The following is a 22,167-nucleotide window of genomic DNA, read 5'->3' on the forward strand; positions in this document are numbered from 1 at the left end:
TGCGTCAAAATCTTGCCCCTGCCTCACAGCAGGCGTAAGACTGACACAAGCCCTTTCACATGGGGCTTTCCCCATGTGAAAGGAAGCATTGCTGGAGTTGCGTCACTTTTGTGACACACCCCAGCAATGCGTGACTTTTGCGCTTACAGATACGTCAGAAATACGGACGTATCTGTAACTCCTTGCGACATGATGCGTCATACTGTAAATATGATGCCTCAATCATGTCGCAAGGAGTGCGCACTGAGAAGTGACGCATCGCTGCTTTCACGCAGCGATGCGTAGTTTCTCATAAATGAGGCCCGTGGTATGCTGGCCCAGATTAATTGATCGCCTATTCATGATATGGCAAGTAGATATAGTGGAAGTTCTGGAATTCATTATCAAGTTGAACAAAAACATTGCACCTTATTCTTCACGAGAATGATAAACAAGTGTAAAATACTCTTTCTAAATATGGAAATCTATTGAATAATGCAGTCAATGCTAAGCTACAGAGAAAAGAAATTGCAGGAAGCAGCATCATACGTGGATTACATTCCTATCTTGAGCCATTAAAGTGGCGTATCCCATATGGGGAAAATCTTGGAGTCAAGAGAAACTGCAACACTTTGGAAGTCTATGAAATGGAGAAATCCACTGTCATAAAGAAATTCCAAGAAATGGGTGACCCCAATCCCGATTGACAGATTAGTACTCTGTCATAAAGAGATGGGAAAAGGGGATAACCCAATAACAATTCATGATTTGTAATATGGTCTAGACAGGAAACACTCTTGTTAAAAAAAAAAACTGGAGTAATGTTGTATAAAAGTAACATAAGGATTAAAAACTAAAAAGCTAAAACGTAAATCCAAAGAAAGACACAAGGCAATAAATGGAAACTCCAACCATCCACTGTGCATAGATAGGTTTGAAATTAGATATAAGGCACAAAATCTAACCACAAAAATGCAATGAAAAATCCACATGGATACAACAGAATGTAAAATACCATTTCACATTGCTTCCAATCAAAAGGCAATATACGTATGAATTCAGAAGAGATGGTGCCGAATCCGCCTGTGCTTTGCTCCAAACTTTATGTGGAAATTAGAATTATTTCAATGGGCATAGCTTTAAGTGCAAATGACGAAATAGGGATGTCAAAAGCTTGCAGCCGAACTATTGGTTCAGTGGACCAAAACATGCTATTTGCTTTGCCAGTTTTTTCACAATAAATGCACATTGCACATACTGTAAGAAGGATCAGTGACAGAATATCGGAAACACAAATATCGTATGGACAGAATATCATATCAAAGATATTGAGGACAAGAATATCGTGAAGGTAAGTGCAAATAGGTAAATATAAATGTACTATTCTTAACTCCTGATATGCATACGTTGGAGATACATACATTGTCAAGGAACATATATTTGGAGTTACATAGAGTAAATCTTTACTCACCCATAGAAAATGGCCTACATGATATTCTTGTCCTTGGTAATTTTGACACAATATTCTGTCCCACAACATTCATGTTACCGATGTTTTGTCCAAATACAGTTTAAGAGTGTTTACGTGTCTTTTCCAGCATTCAGCAACCAAGCTGCAAAATATTTATGTATGTTGTCTCCCCACAATACCCAGCACTGGCCTGCCCTAATTTCGAGTCTGAATAAATAATGGTTTACTCTGGAATATGGTCTAATGTTGCATCGAGGAATTCTGGTACAATCATAAATCTCTCTGCCAAAGGCCGAGTGGTGTTTTAAATGTCACCCGTCCCTGAGATGACAAATGGGACCTTATTACGCATGTTACCTGTCACGTATTGTTTGTATTACAGGTTTATTTTGGAGTATTTACCTTGAAAAATCTGTTTTCTTCAAAGCAAAGTTACAATGCCCACTGATTGGAATGAGAATGTATGAGGGTTGTATACCTTACAAGAAAGCATGTTTGATTAAAAAAATTAAAAAGAGTGCAGACCAGTAGGTTTATGCAATACTGTGGCTGCCGCGTTTACTGCATAGTTATGGATTTACTGCATGTGCCACATTATTAACCATGTGAAGTGCAGATTTCATAAAAATGTTGTTTATATCTCAAATTATTGGCAACAATCACACCAGTGAATGTGCCTCAAAATGACCATGTTTCAATGTAATAGGTGTGTATTAAGCGCTCCAATGCCCTTAGGCTTCTTTATCGCTATATATGCTGGGATTCTACTTCCTGGACAATCTCCCCTATTATAGAGCTAAGCTTACTCCTTTCCTCTCTTTGTGGGTAAACAGTCTTTTAGATTCTTAGGACAGATCTACCACTCCTCCATCAGAATGTGCAGGCTTCAGGTGATTTCGCCTCCCTCTGGAAGACTGGTTTTCAGGCAGCCTGGAGTACTCTAATAGTACTGCAAGCGAACTACAAAATACTATTCACAAACCTATGTTTGCCTCCTCCTCTCCTATAATTTTCTGTTCTGAGATCTCCTCCCTGATTGCAGACTCTCCACACATAAGTATACATTTTAGTAGTAAATGTGCGAAGGACAAGGACAGAAGCTGCAAAATGGAAAATACGTAGTACTACTAAGGAGGGGAATAGGGAAGAAAGGGACAAGGGAGAGTTAGGGAGGGGGGTAAGGTATGGAAGTGTACCCACCCTCAAAAGAGCAAGGCCATTGCTATTCACAAACTACACTCCTAAAGCTACTGCAGCCGAAAAGGGACCCAACATGGTTGTAAATTACGACATCTCTGAGTTGCCACTGCATAACCCGTGCATAGAATTTAATGGAGTTCATGGCTTAAAACAACCCCATGGGAGACCATGTGAAGTTAAATGACATAAAGTACTTTAATCCATCAATAATTTAAGGTATGCAATATAATTAGTATATGTTGATATTTAACTGTAAAATATTAAGACATATAATTATACAGCTTTTGTAAATGTTAAAATTAATGCAAGAATAAATGTTAATAAATATAGTTGCATTCTTTCTAATTAATTCTATACATCGCATTTAATATTTATTCATGCATGGTAAATTAATTAACTATTTACATTAGCTAATAATTTATTTTTGAATTTAAATTTTATAAAAGATATTTCCCATCAGTCTGCTTCATATGCCTCCTCAGTCCTTTACTTTGTAGAAAAGTGAAAACTGCTCCTAGAGTAGGTACAATGGCTTAGGCCTTTTCACAGCTGGGGAACACCTAGGATCGTCATTAACTTGAAAGGGCCCAGTGTGAGGTCTGTCAATTCTGGGAAAGAAAAGCCTTTTGCTCCCAAGCCCTCTGTAACTAGAGGGGGACCAGCCCAGTGGAAGCAGGAGCTTGTTCCACAATACGTTTGGTGTAGCTGAGAAGGAGGGGCTGCCTATTTCCATAATACACCACTTCAGGGTCAAAAAGATTCAGCCATGTTGGATTCTCTTCAAAGTAATAGTATGCAGGACAGTTTGCATTTTGGACTCAAGGAGCCTAATTTACAAACTGTTTTTTTAGTATGTTTTGTAATACTACAGTAGTGCTACAAAACATAAAAGAAGGTGCTATTCAACAATGGCACTTTTGTAGTAACCTACAATTTTGAATAATTTTACTATTATTCTTTATTCACTAACTGCGCTTCTGTAGTAACTTTCACTTTTGCAATGACTTACACTTTTTTAGTAAGTGCCTAACTCCATTATGTTCTAATGCAGGGTGTGCAGTTTCAGTAGTTGGCCACGTGTAGTGCTGGACATACTACAAAACTGTAAGGTACTACAAAAGTGTACATTACTGCAAAAGCACAGTTTGCGAATGCCAAAGAGTTGTAAACTTACTCAAAAGTGTAATGTTACTCAAAAGTGTAAGTTACCTTTGTGAATCAGGTCCCAAGGTTCAGCTGGCTGGTTTCCTTGTGGTTACAGGGGCACAACAACCTGCAAGATGGCATTTTCCTGAAGTGCCCAGCTGACCAGTACCAACTGAAATTTGACTGGGGCTTGTTAATGACCTATTTTGGAGTGAGTGCTGGCAACTAGGCTCTCTCTGAGATCCTGGAAGACTTTGAGGTAAGGAATAGGGGCTGCTCCAGAACGTTTGTAGAGTTGGGAACTTTTTGTTAGACTTCTAAGACCTTCAGAGTACAAATGTAACCTTGCTGGAAAGGGGCCTGATTTGGAAGCAACTTCATTGGACACAGTGCCAGGCCTATCCCACTGTGGGATTTTGAGCTCCATAAAAAAGACTATAGCCAAAGATAGAAAGCTTGACTGGGTGAATGAATGAAAACTATCTGCCCAACGCACAAACTTTGTCAGCCACAAAATTTTAATTTCTCCTTTTCTGAGCTTTAGCCCCTCAATAGCAGTCATACCAGAAGTATTGAAACAAATACAGAGTGAGTACGGGGAAGAACCTTCCCTGGACTTGAGGATAAAACTGTTTGGAAATTTTGCAGAGGTATCAACAATTATGTTAGGTAACATAAAAGGAGAGCAGCAGTGGTGGCTATATGCCAATGCCTGAGGGAAGTCACTCCTGCACAACAGGAGTGAGAACTACCTAAGATTTTTGAAGAAACCTATGCTTTGCTGGGTAGAGATAAACTTGGGAGCTAGACCTGGAAAACCTCAAATAACAAGCAATCATGAAAAAGGCTAACTCAAAGCAAGCACCGGATTCTTCTAAAAAGAAACAGGATAACAAACAATCAAAAAAAAATAAGCAGAATGCATCTCTATCACGGGGTAGGTTTCTTCAACATTAGCCTTCCTAATAGAAAATACAAGAGGCCTCATTTATGAAAAGTGACATATCGCTGTGTGAAAACAGTGATGCGTCACTTTTCACTGCGTCCTCCTTGCGACACCAATGATGCGTCATATTAACAGTATGACACATCATGGCGCAAGGAGTTACAGATACGTCAGTATTTCTGACGTATCTGTATGGCGCAAAAGTGACGCATTGTTGGAGTGTGTCACAAAAGTGACGCAACTCCAGCAATGTATCCTTTCACATGGGGCAAGCCCCATGTGAAAGGGCCTGTGTCAGTCTTACGCCTGCTGTGAGGCAGGCGTAAGAAATTGACGCATTTGTGTCCTAGAAGTGGCGCAGTGAAATCTTATAGATTTCACTACGTCACTTCCATGACCCTTTCTTGCGTCAGAACGCCCACCCTGCATACATTATACCTGGCGTAGGTATAATGTAGCGCAGGGGTTTACAAAGTGACGCATCTAGGTAGATGCGTCACTTTGTAAATATGGGGCAACAAGGCACATTTTTTACGCTGCTTGTGCGTCACGAAAAGTGACGCACCGGTGGCGTAAAAGTGATGTACGGCCTCATAAATGAGGCCCAAGGTTTCAGGATACTGATACACATTCCTCGTGTTCCTTTCAGATATCTTGGACAGATATTCTGGGAGAAATTTGTAAGGAAACGAGATAAGGTTTTGCACAATAATCCTTCAAGCTTGAATAAACCTACAATCAATATATAGGATTTACCTACACAGCTGCAGCAGATTTTCCCTTACCACTCCAGAAGTCTCTGGTTAAATATGAGTAGGGGTCTCTGGGAAAGCACGACTGAACTACTCAGATTTGACTTTTAAATTAGAACCAAACCAACGTTGGCGGCACCATGTCATGTAGTTCCTAAAAATACATAGGATCTGTGCCTTTGTAGGTAACCTAAACTAGACTGATTCCAGAAATCCCCAAAAGATATGTCGTCAGCCTATAGATCACAGTGCCACCATAAGCCCCTTAACATTACCAAGGAGCGAATAGTTTCTGGCAACCATCAAACATGATCCTACAGGGATTGTGGAAACAGTAGAGTACTTTTTGCTCAGTCAATCATGCTCACTTAGTCTCAGAGAGAAACACCTCACAAACGATGGGGACGTTTTCAATAAGCATTTATTGAACCAGTGTCCTTCTAGTATAAAACATGTTTGCTGCGGCAATCATTAGAAAGAAGCAAATGTATGAGATAACAAGCACCAACAGAGTATATAAAAAGTAGAATTCTACCATGGTTCTAAAACAATGAATATATGCAGGCATATAAACATGACAGTAATCAAGCGTACCCCTAAGATGCAGACCCTATTTAATTGTACCAAAGTTTACCTACCATGTATGTGGGTGTAGAGCTAAGAATCACCTAGGAAAGAGCCAACCCCATTACCTGATGGGAGAGAATGAAGGACCCTGTCTTGGTCTCCAGTTAGACACCCTGCATGGGATGTCAGACCGCTGTGTGTTGTAGCTTCGGCAGGCCATGACCTCAGTGCCTTGTGTCTCCTCTGTTTATCTTGTGAAGGTATGGTTCTTTTATACCATAAGGATAGCCTCAGGGTTCCTAACACAATCAATATATTGCGAGTACGATTATGTAAATGAGCCTAATTTAATATCTGCAATTATGCAAAATATATCTTTCGCCCTAGGATGAAGATGATCATGACTTTTATAAAATTATACTATTTAAAGTCCACCTCCTCAGAGATGACTCTGGGGGAGTTCTAGTTTAAGGAGTCTGGCACCATGGTCGGATATATGTATGGGTAGATATTCTATTGAGCTAATTTTATCAAGATCGGAATTCTACATAAACATGTAGTCTATTCTGGAATAATGAGCGTTCTTCTTTCTGTAAAAGGAATATTCCATTCTCTCGCCCATTTTTTTTCACCATGCATCACAGAGGTTTAAATTCTTCAGTATGGTCAGGAGATGAGCTTTAACACGTGGGACTGCTACCTGCGTTCTAGGGGAAGACCTGTCTAATTTATTATTTAGAAGTACGTTAAAATAGCCACACAAAATCAGAGATGAATCATAGTCTGCTAATGCAAGACAAAGGTTATTCAGGGGAGTAATATCATCCTCATTAGGTTCATAGTAGCTGACTAGTGTATATTGTGTCTCCCGGCACTTGATTGCTGCTATAGCCCAGCGCCCTCTATCATCAACCTGAGACTTAACTACCTCTACTCCTGAATTTGTTTTGATTGTCACTGCAACCCCTTTCGAGGAACATTGCTGATCTGTGGCTATAATCTTATCCACCCTTCTTAATTTTCCAAATAGTGCCTTACATTCTGACTTTAGAAGATGGGTCTCCTGAATCATTCTAGCTGAGCTGATTTTTAGGTACTGGAGAATCAAATGCTGCCTTCCTTTCACCATCAATCCATTTACATTCCAGATTAGCAGATCAAGGTGTTGTTTCCCTCCCCGCATAGACCTGTCCCCATCGCTATTTTGTCTCCAACCACTACTATACCTACTAGAGGCTATTATGTCACATGAGATAGTTGGTAACACCTTTTTTTTGTTTCCCAATGCTCCCCACCAACAAACGTGAATACCAACCCCCCACAGCCCCCACCACCACCCCTCCCACCCGCGGGAACCCTCCCCGATTACCGATTGGCAATAAACTATTGCCTATTCAGGTCGGGCCCTCCAGCCTCCAAAAACAAAAGATAAGGAAAGTAAGAAAAGTAATATTTAGTAGTAATTAGTGCCAACAAAACCACCTTGAGCTGAAAGCTATACTCTAAGTTAGTTTGAATTAGCTAACTTTGGTCTGTGCCAGGAAACTATCTACCTCCTCTGGAAATCTGAAATTGTACATCTTATTGGCCCAAACAACTTTTAAAAAGGCAGGGGATCGCAACTGCACTTGAACTCCCTGGTCTCTCAATGCATCCATTCTCTTGCCCAGTTCCGATCTTCTATCTTCTGTGACCCGGAAAATATCAGACCGAATTCTGAAGGAGACGTTCTGGACCTGGATGAATTTAAGTTTAAGGGCAGTTCCCAATAGTTGCTCCTTTAGCAGATAAGATTGGATGTAAATGAATATTTTCCTGGGCTTTTTCCGGGCAGGATTCAGCTTAAAGGGATCCCTGTGAATTTTCTGAATTTCAGTTTCCCAGATATTAGCTGTTGCGATCTGGGGAAAAGCTTTAATCAAGAGATCTATAACATAGGCCTTCAAGTCGTCCCCTTTCATACCTTCTTTTAGATCTAAAACCCTAATATTATTCATCTTCGAGATGTTTTCAAGCCTCTCCAGCCTCTCTGTTAAATCCCGCTCTTTTTCCTTCAGCCTACACACTTCATTAGAGTTGTCTTTAACCTCTAGACCCAAATCATCTACTTTGATCTCGAGGGTCTCCATCCGATGCGTCAGCGCTGATAGGTTTTCCTCTAAGCTAGTGCAAGTGTCTTGAATCTTCTTTTGATTAGATTCAGAAGTTGAGAAACAAGCCTCGATCTCCACAGATAGCTGCCCTAACATCCCATGTATAGAGTTCGGGCGTTGTGCTGCTGAAGTCAGGGGTGTATCACCTGGCTCATCTAGTTCGTTCTGACTGCCACCCTCTACCAAAGAAGCCATAGACGTCTTGATTAATGGGGTAAATCGGTTAGAAAGATGAATTGTGGCCTATAACTCCTGAGCCTCAGCTAACACTGGCTCCGTCACTGCCTGAATTACAGATTTCCCAGTGGCCTGAGCATTAGCCATAAAGTATGAACTACGAGAAGGAGTCACGTCAACTAAGTGCTGAGTTTTTTTCTTCCTACTCTTCACAAGAGTAGATTTCCCAGGCTTCCCAGGTTTGTTGCACGCCTTCCTTTGCTTAAGGTTTGATACTGTCACTAGCTCCATAGGGCAGAAGGCGCTTTCAATCCTCGTCCCCTTTATCTTAATTAATTCTTCAGAGTATGTTACATGGTGTTGGACCAAATGCTCTGTTCCTTGAATGTCTCTAAACTCATCATCCAGATACAACTGTGGATGATTTCCGATGGATACCATAAGGACTCCCCATGCCTTGTCTCGATATAGGGGTTAAGCAGGGACTGGTCAACCAGTCACAGTGAAGCCGTGCACAACGGTGCTCAGCAAGTGACCCTGCCCCCCTAAGAAGTGGGAAGTGTAGGACGCCGTACATTCAGGGACAGAGAAAATAGAGAAAGCGGTTATGAGCAGTGCCCCCCTCCTGGCACTTACTGCGTCTTACAGAGAACCCAGCTCCAGCATCGCAATTTTCCTTGGCCTCGCTCCCTCCTGACTCCTGACTCCTCTCACTGGCTACACAGACCTGTAGCCGGCAGCCAGGCAGCTGTCCACAATGCCGCGGCTGCTCCTTCCCGCTTCAGGGATCGCTCAGAGCAGCCGCTGGGGAGCATGGGAGAGTCAGCAGCCAGACTAGCGGGCAACACTCCAATGAGCACCAAGCTTCCCATCCCGGATCGTCGAGCCGTCAAGCCGTCCTCCCAGAGCAGAGCAGGCAACATTACAATAAGGTACGCAAGGCAAAAAAAGCTAAATTCCGGGAAAAAAGAAAAGAAAAAGAAAGCTTCAGGGGGTTTTGTGACAAACTCTTGAATGCCAGCACCTCATAATGATCTCATAATAGAGGCCGGAGGCGAGCGACCCGCGACCTGCTAGCTAGCTTGCCGCCATGTTCCCACGAGCCCCTCTTTAAGGCCTGGTTGAGAGGGACACTAAAAGGAGAGGTTGTGGGTTGGGACAGGGCCTAGAGGAAAGAAGTAGCTGACCTTGAAGCACAGATAGCAGGAGCAGAGTCAGATTTAAAGGCGAGTGGTTCTCTTGGGATAGACAATAATAACCTAATTAAGAGAGTTGAAAAGCTGCCGCTGAAGTTTAGAATTAGGTCTGAGGAGATCCTACTCCAAACATGGGAGGTAAACAAAATGAGTGACTTTGAGCAGGGGGAGAAGTGTGGTACACTCCTTGCAATGAAGAGTAGGATTGACATATCTAATAACTATATCACCAAGATTAAAGTCGGCACTCAAGTTGTAGAGGATAAAGGCAGTATAGGACAAGCCTTTGCACAATTCTTTCAGGAACTCTACCAAGAAGATATTCAGGTAGCAGAGGAACATATTGATTAGTGGCTTAAAGAGAAACAACTCCCTATATCATCTGAGGTCAGCCAGGGAATCCTCACATCAGAAATAACAGGGTCTGAGATATTAACGATCTTAGAGGCAGCGAAGAAAGGGAAAGCGGCAGGTCCCTACGCTATTCCGATTGAGGTCTATGCGATTTTGAGGGAGGAAGTTATCCTGGTCTGGCTGAAATTGTACAATGGCATCCTACACGGTACATCCCCCTGCCTGATTCTTGGAGTGATGCAGTAGTGGAGAAGCGTGGCTCAGTGGTTAGAGGCGGCAGACCCGGAAGCTAAGATCGACCGTGGACCAGGGTTCGATTCCCCGCCTCGGCGGGTCTCGGGCTAAAAAATTCCACGGACTCGACAATTCTCGCTCTGGTGCCTACTCAACCCACGGGGTCACACTCTGCGACTCTGGGCAATAGCTTGCTTAATCTCCACTACGGCCCCTCGCGGCAGGATGCCTGGCTTTCACCTTGTGGACACCCTGCCGGGGTTTCTCACAGGGGAATACCAGGACGGGTTCCCTAAGCAAGCGCCGGGACGCTCACGGGCAGCCGTGCGCTCTACAAATCCAGCACATTTACATTTATTACATTGATTTTAAAGCCAGGAAAGGACCCAACTCAATGCCAGTCATACCGGCCAATTTCTTTACTAAATGCAGACTATAAGGTATTTGCCGGAATTTTGAACAACCGGCTTAGTAAGTAAGATCGTGGGGTCAATAATCCACATGTACCAAAAAGGTTTCTTACCAGGACGACAGATGTCTGATCTAGTACACACCTTAATTGGGTTGGTTGACTTGGCTTCATCACAGGATCTCCCTCTTTCAATCACTGAATTCGGGGAGACTCTGGACACCAGAGAGACTGGTACTGATATAGGGCTCGTCTATGCTGCCAAAAAAACAGCAAAATAATAGAGTTTCCTCCTACTTCGCCATCACAGCCGCCAAAGACTGACAGGTGCCAACAACAGGGGAACTCAACATGGCGAACTGAGCATCATCCTCTGCACCCAAGAACCTAATATGATAACATCTGGATTGCTGATGTGCAGCGTACTATAAACTTCTGTGAATCGTGAAAAAATTATTTGAATTACTTAAATGTCCTGGATGGCAAAGCTTCTGGAATGGCCTGTGCTAGGCTTTTACCTTCGAGATGGGGCAAACTCATGGCCACAGAGAGAAAACAGTCTGTCCCCCAAATTGATACTGTTTGTTGCTATTTAGTACTCTCTCTTTCTTTGTCTACTTCCTTTGCTCCCAACCCCTCTCCCCTGAATCTCTCCCCTTGCCTGCTATACCGCCTAGCCCCCTACCCTTTTGTGCCCTGTGACTAAGCACTCCTTCTCCCCTTATTGGGGGAAGAGCCAATATTTATACTCTGGAGTCTCAGCGAAGCCGCTGAGAGAGTCGACAGCGTCAAGGGAGCCACTCACAGTTGAGGTATGGTATGGCACCCCATGCCGATGCACTCCCTCTCCCCTTTTTGGGGAAGGATCCAGTATGTAGGCCTTGGAGTCTCAGAGACCCTCTGAGAGAGTCCACTGCGTATAGGGAACCTCTCGCAACAGGGATCGGGAAATGATACCACTTCCCCTGGGTGCACAGTTTACCGGACTTTGGACACAGCTTTGACTCGTCTACCAGTTTGTGTCCCATCACCCTCCCCTCCTCTTTCCATGCTGTGTCTCTCACCCTCCCCTCCTCTTTCCCTCCTCCAATCTCTGTCTACTTCCCCAGCTCCTACCCCCTCCCCTCAATCTCTCCCCTTGCCTGCTGTTTCCCTTACGTATATATCCTTGTTTGTCTCAACGTTACATGTAACTATGTTGCCATGCTCTAAGAACTGTGTAACCTTTGTAACGACGATGTAACCTGCAACTATGGTCTGCTACTCATGTAAGGTGCTCTGATACCTCCGGGTCCAGCCAGCGCTATTTAAAACCTTTAAAATAAATAAATTACTGTTGATGCTGCCAAGGCCTTCGATCGGGATAGGGTCCTGAAGATCTTTGGTTTCACCGACAGATTCAGGGAAGTGCTGAAAAAAATATATAAGTCCCTCCGGGCTCAGATTTTGGTTAATGGCAATCTTTCCCCTGTAGTTAAGATAGGGCGTGGTACTAGGCAGGACTGCCTGCTGTCCCCCATTTTGTTTGATTTGTATGTAGAACCATTAGCCCAGAGTATAAGATTAAATCAGAAGATCGTCCCTTTTCAAACAAATGGGTTTGTACGAAAGTTAGCATTGTACGCGGACGATTTGATTTTATTATCATCTAATGTTAGCACCACACTTCTAGTTGAAGCCCAAAATTTGGGGAGTTTATCAGGCTATAAGAAAAATAATGAGAAAACTGAGATCATGGCCTGGAATATCACTGATCAGAAGGGGAATTTTGCCAAAGAACTTAGATACCTAGGAGTTATAATAACTCAGGATCCCGCCCAAATCCCTAAAACTAACTTAGATTGAGTCTCAAAGGAGGGTGATGTCCTATTAAAAAGATGGCAGAACATCCCACTTTCACTCTATGGGCGGATCAATCTGATCAAGATGTTCGTCCTTCCAAAATACACTTACCTTTTCAATAATATCCCTTAGAATTAGCAAAAACCGATATCCTCAAAATACAGGGTGAGATATCCTCCTTTATCTGTGCAAGCAAAGCGATTCAGCTATCCTGGCTGGGCCTACCAGATCTACAGCTGTACTGTTGGGCTGACTAATTGAAGAACTGCAGAATGTTATTGCTTTCCCCAGATGACTCATCATTGATAGGCTGCATGTTCAAAGCTATGCTAGTAGGGGTAGGGGAGCTAGGTTTCATGTACAAATTTGGCTCTCTTAAATTTTTCCAAAAAATCTGTTTAAAGACCCTGCGTACGGCAGCTAGGCTCTGGTCGGACTGCCAAGACTGTTTAGGACTTTCCTATTATAGCGATTGGGCTCCAGTTTGGGATTCTCTCGGTACACAGGAGTGTTTTTTAGACACTCTTGCTTATCCATTAATAGAGGCAGGAGTCGTATATTGGAGGGATCTCGTACTGGGCGATAAATGTCATTACTGGGAATATTGGAGTCATATTACTAGTGGAAGTCTGTCAAGATTTAAGTTCTATCAGCTTTCTTCCTGGTGCAAGAGTCAACAATGACCACTTTTGGAAGATAATAGTATATAAAACGAACTACAAGACTTAGCCTCTAGGAAAAAAGAAGTGGCACAATGGTACAATCACCTCTTGGCGGTAACATAAAAAAAGATTGAGCAGCCATTTCAAGTCTGGGAGAAATAGTTGCCAAGTGAGGAGCTGGAAAACTTATGGCAAGTATCTCTAGATATTATGTACCCCCTGATTAAATCTGCTGCACTCAGAAGAAACCACTTTTTCACACTCCACAGGATCTACTGGTCCCCACTTAAGGTATCCAGGATAGAGGGTGGTGGAGAAACCAGCTGTCTGAGATGCTGCCGCCAGAATGCAGATGACGTCCACGTATTTTCTTCTTGTCCTAAGATACAAGAATACTGGACACGTGTGTGTAAGACTATTTCCAGGGCCCTGGAGAGCGTTGTGGAGGTAAGCCCATTCTTATAACATTTGGCATTGTTCCTGCATTGGGGGGAGTATTGGACCTGACAGGGTCCCAACAAAAACTGGTGTTTTACTTGATACTGCTGGCCAGGAGGGAGATCTGTAAATTGTGGCGCCAGACAATACTTCCCACTTGGAATGCTTGGTGGAACTCTGTAAGATATTTTAGAATTCTAGATCAAAGAGTAAATGCTTATAGAGAAAGGCCAGACAAGGGGCTGTTTTGGAATCTTTTGGATGATGCGGCTTCTTGTTGAGCCTAGGGATAGGACAATGATCCAATGATTAAAACCTCTGGTCAGCTCAGGTTGTACGTTATGGGTATTTCCTGTAAAGAACATCAGCTGAGAGTGGAACCACCAAGTTAATATGCACCAGAGGTGGCACAGGTTGAATGGGTGCTATAGCTACGGAGGTCATATGAGGAATAAAATAAATAAACAAATAGTTTTTCAAAATTTAATTTATCGGTAATTTTAATTATTAATAACTATTAAGGCAAAGATACTTTCAGAAAGTTAATTTGTCTATACCTAAAGCCTCTGGATGCCCATTTGCTCGGCCTCCAACTGTAACCTTGCAGCTGAATAGCCCCCTTGAAGAGGTGTGACAACTACTACCACAGCAGGAGAAAGGCTTTGTATATGGAGAGGTGTTTTTTTTTTCTCAGCAGGATGACCATCTGGGCTGTGTTCAAGAACTTGATTTAACTTCAAAGAAACCTATCCAGCAAATGTTATCTCACAGCTGGACAGGGATCTTCTTTGTTCCTCCAGTCAAACAAGCACCAATCCCAGTAGGAGAGGTGCCTCTCCCAGAAGTGGTTTGATATGACTTAAGAGAAAGAGGTCCTTACCATAGCTTTTCAGAGGAAAAAGGGTTCTGCCATGTTGGATTTAAGTAGAGAGGTGCAGTGTGAGAATCTTTACTGTAAGGCAAACAGCAACTGCTGGTGAGTCCTGTGGGGAAAACAGAAGGGCTAGACCTGTTCCCAATTTCACCCAGGACAGAGAATTGGATTCCAAGGGTCAGTTGGCTGATCTCTTGTTAAGTGACAGGGACACAACAACCTGCAAGAAGAGCCCATCTGATCTGTTCCAACTGGACCTGCCCTGAACCTGCTGGTTGCTTCTGCTGGAGTGAGCTATGACCCCAAGTGCTGTTCCTAATGTCCCAGGACCCTTGGATGTCTCAAACTGAACTCCTCGTAAAACCCTCAAACCTGCCAAGCCAATTTGATCAAGGTACTTTGCTGCTGGACCCACGATTCAAGTTGCTCTTGTTTGGAAACTTTTCTGCAGCAGCAAATCGATTTCAGTGGGACATCGCAGAGAGGGACTCCGGCCTCATGGACCCATGTTCAGCTATAGCTTGCAGCCTTGCCCTGCAGAAAAGTTTCTAAGTGCAAACATAGAAATCTTCACCGGACAAATGTGACAAAAGTATCTGGCTGGTAAGGGGCCTTTCTTGGGAGCACATTTTGAAGTTCGCTCATTTCCATCAGGCCCTCGCCTGACATCTATCAATGCCCCATCGAGCCAAGATGGTCAGGAGGAAAGTGGTACAAATCATGATACAAGCAGTGACCTTACATTAAGAAGTGTACTGGATAATTTAGGTGAACCTGTAACAGATCGAAATGTAGCTTCAGGAGGTGCTACACTGCACCCCTGTGGGCAGGATATTTTTCCAACGAGGTTTGAGTCCAGCCAGGGGACAGTTGGAGGGGGAACCTAACTACAGTTGTTAACAATAAAGGGGGTAAGTTAGAGAGAGATACAATCTTAGGGCAGCCTGGTATCAAAATAATAAGGAATACTGGACCAGGAGCCAGGCAAGTGAGTAGATCTTTAATTTTTAGCTCCCTGTTTGAAACTGAACCAATGTTATTGAATAGAAGTGCCCTCCTACAGATATTGACCGAAATAGAGGATTTGGGGTTAATAACTAGCAAAGATTTTGAATTGGTATATATAGACTGGAAGAGTGCACCCCCAAGCACTAGAGCTACATTTTCGTCAGGGGTAGTGTCAGCACTGGTCATAGCTAATGCAGACGGCTTTAGGATAAGAGGTATAGATGTGATCTCTAGCATAGCCCATTGCCTAGTTCCATCAGAAAGACTTGGAAAAACTCATCAGGTGCAAGGGTATGGCTCCTCTAATAATAGGGGTGTAAATACCCCCATAAACTATAAAGATATAGAAATAACAGTAGGAAGAAACCCGGGTGATAGAGAAATTAATATTTTAGCACCTGAAGTCCGAAGGGCCCCCAGCGGTAATGGGGAGGATGAGGTAGCAAAGTGGAGTTGGGTTGCAGGTGCTCTGAATGTGTCAAAAACATCTATCATAAAGCCCATAGTGCGGGAGTAGCCATTTGGGAAACATCATATCCTGGAATGTGGCGGGGGTAGGAAAATCAAGTTATAAGCTTAAATCATTAGTAGAATTAGAACCCAAGATTAATATGCCTCCAGGAAACGTGGGCGGGGGAAGAATTTCTATGTGTACTACAGTACAGCAAAAAAATCTGTAAAAGGGCATGCAAGTGGAGGCCTAGCTATTTTACTTAGTTGTGACATAGTATGGGATCCGGTGATCTATAAGCAGCCATCAAAATGTTGTATTGGAGCAAAGCTGAGAATAGGAGAAGATAATCTGGGGCAAGCGATTTTTCTTTTATTGGTAAATGTGTATATCCCCCCCGGGAGGGCGTCTAATGTACTGGTCGACTCCATTTCCACTTTTGTGCAAAGGTTAGGTAATAATGAAGAATGCACACGTATAATGATGGTAGGGGATTTTAACACTAAATTATGTAATAGTGCAGTCTTGTCTTTTTATAATCCGGAACTGGAGGGGTTTAGGCTATCCCAGATTCTGTACTGCCGGCCCAATTAAAGTCGGATAAATGAGGCCTATTACTTGTGCAAAATCTTAGGAGTTTAGACCTTGTATTATTAAATGGCAGATTCCCGGAGGACTCCCCTGCAGCATACACTTTTCATGGGACATATGGTCACTCTTTAATTGATTACATGGCAGTTTCCTTTCAATTATTTAATGCATGTATACAGTTCAAGGTACCTGCCACAGATTTGAGTGAACATAATATTTTAGTGGCAAGCATGGACATAAAAATTGAGAAGCCTGAACTTTGGAATCAGAGGAATGAAAATGTCTCTTATAATCGAAATAATAGGCGTACTTGCTGGTCAAATAACTTGCTTACAAATCTTAAGAGGGTTTTTGAGAATACTGCTTCTAGCCCCAGTCAAGAAACACCGGTCCAGAGGTACGAGAGAGTCTTGGCCGTAATTAGAACTTTTGGAAGGAAGAAACAAGTCTTTAGTGCTTCTGCAATAGTAATAATACCATGGGAAATTAAGAAACTGAATCGGGAAATTAATGGTTTAATTAGAGACCAATTAAGGGAGCCCAGGACACAAAGGCAGAGAGAAATATGTAGGCTAAAACAGGTACGGAAAAGGAAAATAGCATCGGATCGAAGGAGTGCTGAAGATGAAAAATGGGTTAGACTTCGAGAAGTGGCTCTATCTGGGGATAATAGGAAGTACTGGGCATTGATTGCAAAATTTTGTGATGGGAGAGAAAAATCAAAACCCATTTTAATCCCAGAAGCATACACATTTCCCAGCTCTATGCTCTAAATCTCACAGTTGGACAGATCCAAGAGGTTATTAACGTTCCATCTACGGGGCGTGATCATGGAGCACAAACATGCATAGAGGTGGAAGGTTACATCAAAGGGGCAAGATACTCTAGTGCAATGGGCCCAGATGATGTACAAGTAGCCATAATAAAACAGGATTGTGAAGAATGGGCAACATTTTTGCATCCGTTGTTTGTCCATTGTTATACTCATGGGGATATTCCACAATCTTGGAAAGGAAGTATACTAGTTCCGATATATAAGAAGGGCCCAAAAAATTCCCTGGCAAGTTTTAGACAGATTTCCCTTTTGGATGCAACCGGTAAACTGTTTGCAGAGAGTATTCTTAGTCATCTTCAAGAATGGGCATTCGGAAATAACTATATCCCTTTGGAACTAACAGGATTCCGTAAGAATAGTGGCACACTGGATAATATTTCTATTTTGCAAACTTTAACCGAAAAATATCCAGTAGGTCGGGGTGTCCCGTTATACTCAGCTTTTATAGATTTCTCCACAGCTTTCGAATGGGTAGACCGGGGGAGGCTATGAAGGAAATTGGTCGCTATGGGGATACCAGGGAATCTCCTAAGATTAATAATTGCTCTCCATTCTTCGACCTGGACAAAGGTTTTATTGGGCGAACAAAAGGTCTCTTGAAGAAAATAATAACATATAATGGGTTGAAGCAGGGGTGCCTCCTGTCCTGGCCCCTTTACTCTTTTCCATTTACATCAATGATCTGCTGAGCAGAGTGGGGCTGAGTAAAGGGTATCCCCCTCAATTAGGAAACTTAAAGCTGAGCTGTCTGTTATATGCAGATGATGCAATAATAATGGATTTAACCCCAATTGGGTTGCAAAGACGACCTTCTGAGTTAGTTAGGTACACAGAAAAGTATTATTTAAAAATAAATATTTTAAAAAGCAAAGGTATGATTTTTAGCCCTCAAGGTTTTAAGGTCAGAAAAAATCTGAATTGGGGTTTGGGAAAAGAAAAACTGGAAGTAGTAACATTTTACCCATATTTAGGAAAAATATTTACAAATAGGTGTTCAGTTAATAGACATATGGATCATTGCAAAGGTAAAGTGATTTCGCAAGCCTTTGCAATTAATCGTCTGTACACACATTGCGGGAAAAGACATTTCTCACACATTATTTCAGTTTATAAAATAAAGATCCCACCAACCCTGAGCTATGCCAGTGAAACAAGAGTGGGCCAAATTCGAGAAAGTGGAAGGAAAGATCTGGCGCCAAATATGTAACTTAAATTGCACGGCACCGATTGCAGCGCTTAGACTCGAATTTGGTTTCCTTTCTACATATGTGCTATCAATGGCCGCGTGCTTAAGATGGTGTAATGCACTGATAAATGGTTCTGATAATTTGCTAAGGGTAGCATTGTACAGAGAAATATTTGTAAATATGATGGAAAAAAGTCATTTTTTTAGGAATTATTTAAAAGCATTATCAATGTTTGGTTTAGACATGGATGGGGCAGCGGTTCTTTGTAAAACGGCCTTGAAGAGGATAATTAAGAAAACAATATACGTGGTTTCTCGAGAAAGAGATATTAAAATCTGCTCAGAGAACAGAAGCATTGATTGTATTGTGGGGAGTAGTATTGTTAAAAATCCCCAACCTTATGTCTTATGGAACCTTAAACATGGAGTGCTTTGGGTGATTTTGCTATTGAGATTGAATTTACTCCCCCTAAGAATCGTAACAGGTTCCTGGGAGGGTATTCCTAGAAATGAAAGGTATTGCCAGTTATGTAATTTTTGTATATAAGATTTGAATCATGTTTTATTCGTTTGCCCCGCACTACACTCAATACGACATAGACATTTAAGGATTTGCTTTTTAAAGTATAATATTACTACAGCAGAACAGGCCCGAAATTGCCTCTTGTCTCCCCCATCTGAACTGATGTGTTTTAAAATCTTTAGCTTTTTTAAACAATTTTTAAACATATATTAAGGTCGTAAAGATCTTTTGAGATATGTATGTTTATAGCACTTGCACTTTACCTTGGCCCTTTTGCCATTATGACCGATTAGTTATGTTTACAACTGTGTATGTGCAATTTACAAAAAAAAATTCTGCTGCTAGTTATTCGTTGGTAAACATCTTCTAAAAAAGGATGCACAGAACACTTTCACTTTATCTTGGCCCTTCAGTCATTATGACCGATTGATTATGTTTACAACTGTGTATGTGCACTTTACAAAAAAATTTCTGCTGCTAGTATTGGTTGGGAAAGATCTTCCTAAAAAGGATGCACAGAGCACTTGCACTTTTTTCGATCTTTCAGTCATCATGACCCAGTTATTGCATTTACAACTAAGTATGTGCACTTTTTCAAATGTTTTTCGCTTCTAGTTATTTCTTTTTAGATTACAACTACTTTACCCATTTTGTTTCGTTGCTAAGTCATCATGTATTAGATGTTTAATGCTCAATTGATTAGGTTAGAATTAAGCATGGGCTTCATCATAAATGTTGTCTTTTAATTACTGACCTTTAGGATCTGATGTACTTTAGTAAATCCGTGTTTAGCCCCTAAACTGGTGTGTATTGTATATTGAAATAGGCGAGTGTATGTTAATGAACTACTTTGCATTGTTATTAAGCTGCCGGTTACACAGTATAGTTTAGTGAATAGATAAATCATCGTTATTATGCCCATGATTCAGTACTGTATAGCAAATCTCATATTTTGATATTTTATAATAAGTTTTTTTATTGAATGTTTTTAGGATAGAATTATTATAGGAAACTCGTATAAACTGGTAAGAATTCATGTATGACAATTTTAATATTTAAAGTTCACACCTTTTTGACTTTGCAAATTCTAAGATCGACTGCTACTGCTATGTTCATTCGTGTTTTTAAACGAAAATGATAACTTGTAATTATATTGGAAATTTTGGGTGGAAGGAATTGCGTTTTAAAAATGTATTTTATGTGGAATTCTGCGGAATTCAAAATCATAATAAAATAATTGAATTGATCTATCAATTCTCATATAGGCCTACTCAGCTGCAGCGAGCTGCCATGCCCTGTTGACAATTTTTTATTCAATTTTAGAGAATAAGGCCTAGACTTATAAACTGGCGGATTACCTATTTTTTAACCAGGGCAATGGAGTAAATTACTCCATCGCCCTGACGGAGGTACCATCCATCAAAGTTAGAAATGATCGCCAAGCAGGTAGTCATTTCTTAAAGCACTGCCAGGAACCGATTTCACAGTGGTTCATGTCAATACTTTTTGCAATTTGGTGCAGGGCTTTATCAACATGATGGAGCCCTGCACCAAATTGTGTACTTGATTATTTATTTTCAAAAAGAAAATCTCATAGCAGGGTTTTCTTTTTGAAAATAAAAAATAAAATGCTTCTGTCACCTTGGAAATCCTCTCCCATAATAAGAGGGGCATTAGCAGTTCTGACAGCCCCTTACTGCCAGGGTCTTCCTGGCAGTGACAGATAGTAAATGTCCTCTGGTTCCACCAATCTAAATCAGATGAGCTGAATTAGATGTCTGCTTCTGACAGCCCCTACTTCACAGTTGGAAGGGTTTAATCACGTTAAGATACATTAGTCTCTACTGTGATTACACCAATGGTCTGTCCGCATCTAAATTCATCTGGCAGAACTTTAGTTAGCTTGTAAGGTTGCACTGGACACCGGAGAGTGTCTATTGGTATTTTCACATCACACTTAGGGGAGCATCAGTATTCTCTGTATTCCAAAGAGCAATGAGCCTCTTGTTTAAAGGAAGTGATAGGGTAGTGATGGGGTAGTGTTTTTCCAGGACAATATTTTAGTTTATGGTAGAAACAAGAGTCAGCATGGCATGAGACTTGTGCAATTGTTGAACACATTGAAAAAAATGGAATGACACTTAGAAAAGACAAATGTAAATTCGCTCAAATGGGTGTTGATTATTTAGGTCATCACATATCTGCTAGTGGTCTGCCACCTAACTTGAAACTTTTGATGTCCATCCAGTGCCATAGCAAGTGGGTGTGGGGTGGTTTTGGGGTGTGTAGCCTTCCCGCTCTTACCTGTAGCTGTCATGGGTTAGCAAATGCAGGAATTGCCAACACTCCCATCATTCTTACATGCAGCCACCGCGGGCGGCAAGCGAAGGGACAGCCACATGAGGCAAAAGTCTAACTACACCGATGGGGCCATCTACCAAGCAGAAGGGCTGTTTTGTGTGATTTTTATAGGAAAAGATTTGCAGTACTGATGGTCTGATGAGTGTGATACAGCCTTTAATCAAGTAAAAAAGATATCATGTTGGCTCGATCATTGAAACCTTTTGACACTAATGATATTTATATTTTAATGATTGATGCTAGTAATGTCAGTTCGGGGGCAATACTGATGCAGCGGTACATGAATGGAATTGAATAAATGATCACCTTTGCATCAAGAGCCTAATGGGAGCAAATGCCACTTACTCCACCATCACAAAGGAAGTTCTTGCTATGCGTTGTGGAGCATTTTATAACCTATTTGTTGAAAAGTGAATTCATTTTATACTCCGATCACAAACCATTGGTGGATTTATTTTGCACTCATGGATGTGGAATGGCTACTCTCCGCATTGCTAAGTGGAAATATCGGGTGCAGGAATTTCAGTATAAGTTAGAACATATTTCAGGTGAGAGGATTTTTGTGGTCCTTTTGTTTGTCTAGACTACCTCTGCAAGATAATGAGGATCATGGTAGGGTTAAAGTGGTGGGTGTGTAAATTCTTTGTTTGATGAACATTGTGAATGAAATGTTGGATGGTGCATTGTGTAAGGGTGAATCGTTACAATTCTTGAGGGAGGATGGCAAAGTTATTAAATTTGTTGTACAGAGTTGGCCGAAAACAAAAGATATTCAAAAAGAAGTTGTTCCATTTTCTAAAGGAGCTGTCAAT

At 41.6% G+C, this 22,167-nt stretch overlaps 1 long non-coding RNA gene across 3 annotated transcripts in view; it reads left to right on the forward strand.

Annotated features, from left to right (window-relative positions):
• The window catches only part of LOC144827675 (uncharacterized), a 98,411-nt gene that overhangs the window by 48,028 nt on the left and 28,216 nt on the right, over window positions 1-22,167 (forward strand). For all 3 annotated transcript variants that reach the window (XR_013610299.1, XR_013610297.1, XR_013610298.1), the window contains one exon: window positions 13,358-13,535. This is a non-coding gene — a long non-coding RNA (uncharacterized LOC144827675). The remainder of the gene's footprint in view (window positions 1-13,357; window positions 13,536-22,167) is intronic.

Source organism: Lissotriton helveticus, chromosome 4_1 (genome assembly GCF_964261635.1).
Source record: "Lissotriton helveticus chromosome 4_1, aLisHel1.1, whole genome shotgun sequence".
NCBI lineage: Eukaryota > Metazoa > Chordata > Amphibia > Caudata > Salamandridae > Lissotriton > Lissotriton helveticus.